Genomic DNA, 4,938 nt, shown 5'->3' with positions numbered 1-4,938 from the left:
TAGGTTTCTAGAAAATAATCTCTTATTTTTCTAGTATTTATTTAAATTGTGTTATTAATTTTTGTTCTATTTTGTATTTATTTCTAGGTAGCAAAATAAAAAAAGAGTTGTTTACCATGATTCGGTGTCAATGTTTAAAGCTGTTTATCAGTTTATGAAATTTAAGATGACAGTAACTTATAGTAGCCTCATCATAATTACTCCCCATCAAGATATTTGTTGGTTTTTTTTACAGTACCTTTAAGTATGTCTTTGTTTCCTCATCACTGTGATATAATAACTGACACGCTCAACTTAAAGAAGGAGAGGTTTATTTTAGCTCGTGCTTTTAGAGATTATAATCCATAGCTGGCTGACTCCAGGGAAGAAAGAACATGGTTGAAGGACTTCAGAAGGAGGGAGGCTGCTTGTGTCATTGCAGTGATCAGAAAGCAGAGAGAGAGAGAGAGAGAGAGAGAGAGAGAGAGAGACCAGGAAAGGAGAGCCCCTTGCACAGTGATCCACCTCTTCCCACCAGACCTTGTCTCTTAGCAGTAAATTAGCTATAGTGGCCTTCTAGTCTAACCCCTTCCAAAAGTTCCACCTATGACTGCGTTGAGGCTCTTGAAAGTCAGCTGGATATAAACATAACAGTACAACACTGCCCCCTGACTCAAGGTCATCTCTTTATGAAAAATGCATTTAGTGCATCTCTACAAGTAATCAAATTCTTAACAGTTTCAGCATTGTTGGGAAGTCCAAATCTAAATTCTTCTCTGAGACTTAAGGCAAACCCTTTATTGTTAGATTTGTAAAAAATCAAAAAGAAAATAAAATACTCCTGATTCCAATGGTACTGGGTCAACTTTCTCATTCTGAAAGGGAGAAGTTGACAGATAAAAGGAATCTGACCAAACTATACAGAAACACAGGAGGACAAACTGAATCCTGTAGTTCCATGTCTACCAACCAGGGCAAAGATGTGTACTCCACAGTGCTCACAGAGATCTGTTCCTACAGGTTGTAAATCGAGCCTTCCTGTCTTTTCCCCGCGGGTAGCTGTGCTCACTGCTTGAATCCTTCCTCAGTGGGCATCTTCCTGACGTAGCCAATGTTCTGGCATCTGCAGGTTCCCAGATTGCCCACTGTACTTTCGGCTTCACACACTGCCATCACACACTGCCTATGCAATACTACCAGGCCTCCTAGGTCTTCCTCTGAAATGTAAATGGAAACCTCCCTTACCCCACAACTCTTATATTCTGCATGCTTGTAGAACCAGCATCATATAAGGCTCTTAAGAAACATCTAGATATAAGCATAACAGTATACCACTCCCCCTCTGACTCACATTCACCAGAGTCTGCTGCCCACTTATGCAGTATCACAGCCTCCAGCATTATGGTTGCAGAGAACTTCAGGTGCTTCAATGGCTGAGCAGTTTTTACCAAATCTGGGGAGCCAATTCTTTCTGTAGCCCTCTCCAGCAAGGTGGAGAGGGTTCTCTTCTTTAAGTCTTTCATCTTCACACCTCTTATCCCGAGGAAAGTGTGATGCTGTGGTGCCTTACTTTTTCTATTGTTCTAATGACAAATACAGGCTTCTTTATAGTGCTAATGTTTTCACCAACCAAGAATTCTGGGCCAAAATTTTATCAAGACAAACTTTATAGAACTTTCCTCTCTGACAAAACTCAAAACTTCTAAAATCACTCAGTTATGTCATTTGCTCTGGATTCTCTACATAATAATAGTTAGAAACTCACCAACCATACCCATGACACGGCCGGAATCTTGGGTTCCCTTAAAATTTCCTCTGGTCCACCACCCTGAATCACAGTCTCCCATGAAGTCTCAGAATATGAGGAAAACATAGACAAACTTTCTGCCATAGCAAAACATACATGGTCTCAAGTCCAACTGCCAGTTGGACCCCTTGTGCCCAAGTGAAACCTCTTGTGCCTGATCTTTACCTTTTGTTTTACTGCAAGCATTCTGGGCTTCTAACCTCTGACCAAGCTCTGACCTCTGACCTCTCATCAAGCTCAGCTTCCAGCATTCTAAGACTTCTCTATCTGGCACATCTAAATCTTTCAAAATCCCTCCTGCGAGCCAATTCCAAAGGTTTGTAAACTACACGGTCAGGTAATAGTAACAACAGAAGCAATGCTACTTCTCTGAGCTTCCTTGTCATGGGAACAATGCTCAATGCCCACAACTTAAGAGAGATGTATTTTGGTTCATACTTTTTTAGACGTTTCAGGAAATAGTTGGCCAGCTCCATGTAAGAAAAGGTATAGTAGAAAGGTCTGCTGCAGAGGGAAATCGTTCACATTATGGTGGTAGCCAGGAAACAGAGAGAAGTGAGGAGCTGAGAAAGGAGATACATACCTACTCTCCAGCTCACGCGCCTAGTGATCTATCTCTTCTGACAAGACTTTATCTCCTAATAGCAAAGCATCAGTAGCATTCCATGGTCTAATTCTCTTTCAAAAACCTCACCTGTAAATGTATGAGGCTCTTGGAGGACAACTATATGTAATTATGTAACATGTTGCCCACCATCCTTTTCCAAAAGAAGTCATGCTCCTACTATGGTAGCATTACTGTGCTTTGTCCTTGTAGACATCTTTGTCCTGAGTAGAACCCTATACCACTACATATGTGTGGGGTGAGGAAGTGCTTTTCCCATGAAGCAATAGTGGAGTAGCAGTCATTGGTCTTTTCTTGCCTCATTAGGTGACATTCCTGGAGGAAGTAAGCTGGCAATGAGGAATATGGTAGCATTACTATCGTCAGTCTGTCACATCGGTGCAAAGATTGCATCATCTTGATGGCACCTGTACGAGACAGAGCTTCTGTGGTGTGAAGCTGGGGCTGGTGAGTGCTGCGGGGAGGCTGCCCCTAGTGGGGTGAAACCCACAGCTACAAGGCAGGAGATTGGAGGGGTAACATACCCCGTCTCCTTGGCTGTACCCTCCTGGAGTATAATGTTAGGATAGAGCTTTTCTAACACAGAGCTGGGAAGAAGAAGTAAAAGGGTAGTTTGTGGAAAGATCATGGGGCTTCATTATTCTTGAAAAGCTCGATGGATTTTCTTTTTTCTTTTCTTTTTCATGCCAAGAATGAAACTCATGATTTTGTCTTTACCAGGCATGCACTGATGTCGCTGAACTAAATCCCCAGCCCCTTATTGTGATTTTCTTGAATATTTTTGAATACAATTGTCAGAGATTTCACTGATTGTGTTTTACTGCAACATTTAAAAGTTAAATTATTCTGAGGAGAAATGTCTGGCCCATTGACTTATTTAAGCTATCATTTAGGAATTCTGTCTCTTATCTATTGATTTGTAAACTGAAATCCAAGGACAAATTTTAGAAACTTTCAAAATCCTAGCTTCCCTTACGGTGAGGTCAGGCCAAGAAACAGAGGTCTTTCAAATGGAGTTCCAGCAAAATCCATGGCAGAATGACCCACGTGAAGTTGTGACCTGTGCTTTTTCCTCGTATTGTCCTACTGGATAAGAGCTATCAGATGACCTTGGAAGCAGCGTGCTTGAGGTAGCTGAGCCATCATGAACCTACTACATGAGTGAAATTACTATGAGATTAGGTTGCCTGTATTTAGGGTTATTTATTAATGTCAGATACCTGGTCTGGATAATACATTGGGAGCAGTAATAGCAGTTTTCTTTATAGTATTGTCATCACTAGCTGAGGGAAATCTATGATGGTTTTAGGATGGTGTTTGCAGGTGGAATGCAAAAACTGTGAATATCACGAGCTTCTCCTCCTAGTAGTGAGTTCTTACAAGGTGCAGAGTTTATGTGAGGCCCTTAGTGCAGGTTTCCCCCAATCCCCAGCTTTAGTGGCAGGATGAGGACCGTTTTCTCTGAGGGAAAAAGGCAATGTGTGTGCATCAGTGGGTGAGAACCAGGAGCTGTTTAGAACTCTACACCCCCATTTCCAAGAAATGTTGATTCATTCCAGTATTTTATTTGTATTGCAATCAAACATTCAGGGAAAAATTTTTCGTTACCTTATAGAAAATCTTAATGGAGACCACTGGTTCATTCTTGAGAGACGAGCGATGCCAGTACACTGCCTTAGTGCTAACCTCGTTAGGATAGGGACTGTGGAAGGGAAAATCAACAGCAGCACAAGCTGTGTCATTAAATATCAAATTGTTATCCAGTTAGGTGTTCTCTGTACAGATAGTTCATTCCCAGGTATCACACATCAGATCTAACTCTAAACTGTGTGATTAACCTTAATTGTACTCACACATATTCATAATTCAAATTCTGCACTAAGTGGAAAAAACTCATCCTGAACTTGAAAGTGTTTCTTAGTCATACAGAGGATTTTCAGGTTCATCTGCGAAAGCAAACATTGGCAAAGAGCTCACAGGTGTTCTCACTGAGGCAGGCTCGAACCAAATTAAGGGAAAGCAAAGTTATGTGCCAGTGACCTCCAAAAGGATCATCTGCTCTTGAATAACATGGACTTTCCTTGGATAGCCTTCCTTGTCCTCCCCCCCCCCTCCCTCCCTCCCTTCCTTCCTTCTTTCTTCCATCCTCCCTTTTCCTTTCCTTCGTGTCGGATGTTGTGGTGGTGTAGAGCACAGGCAGCTGCAGAGCTGGGGGAGGTTTACAAAACTCAGCAGAGAGGGCAGTTCAGTCAGTAGGTAAGAGGCAGATTCAGCCAAAGTTAAACATTGCTCTGAAATCAAACAAATGAGCTGAGACATGCATTGTATATTAGCAGGGATATACACATTTTTCCATTTTATTGAAAAAAGATAAAACAAAATTTCATAACAAAATAACAGGAGAGCAACAAATTATTGCATTACATGTTGTTATCTTTAAAGTAGTTACTCAGGGTACAAGATATGGGCATAAAAATTTTTGCAATCGATATTAGCATAAAACTTGCTTTTTAATGAACTAAGAGAC

This window comes from Cavia porcellus, unplaced genomic scaffold, assembly GCF_034190915.1.
Source record: "Cavia porcellus strain 051 isolate PalLab524CR breed Dunkin Hartley unplaced genomic scaffold, mCavPor4.1 scaffold_19, whole genome shotgun sequence".
NCBI lineage: Eukaryota > Metazoa > Chordata > Mammalia > Rodentia > Caviidae > Cavia > Cavia porcellus.
The sequence above is the reverse complement of the archived record's forward strand: the minus strand, read 5'-3'. Positions refer to the sequence as shown.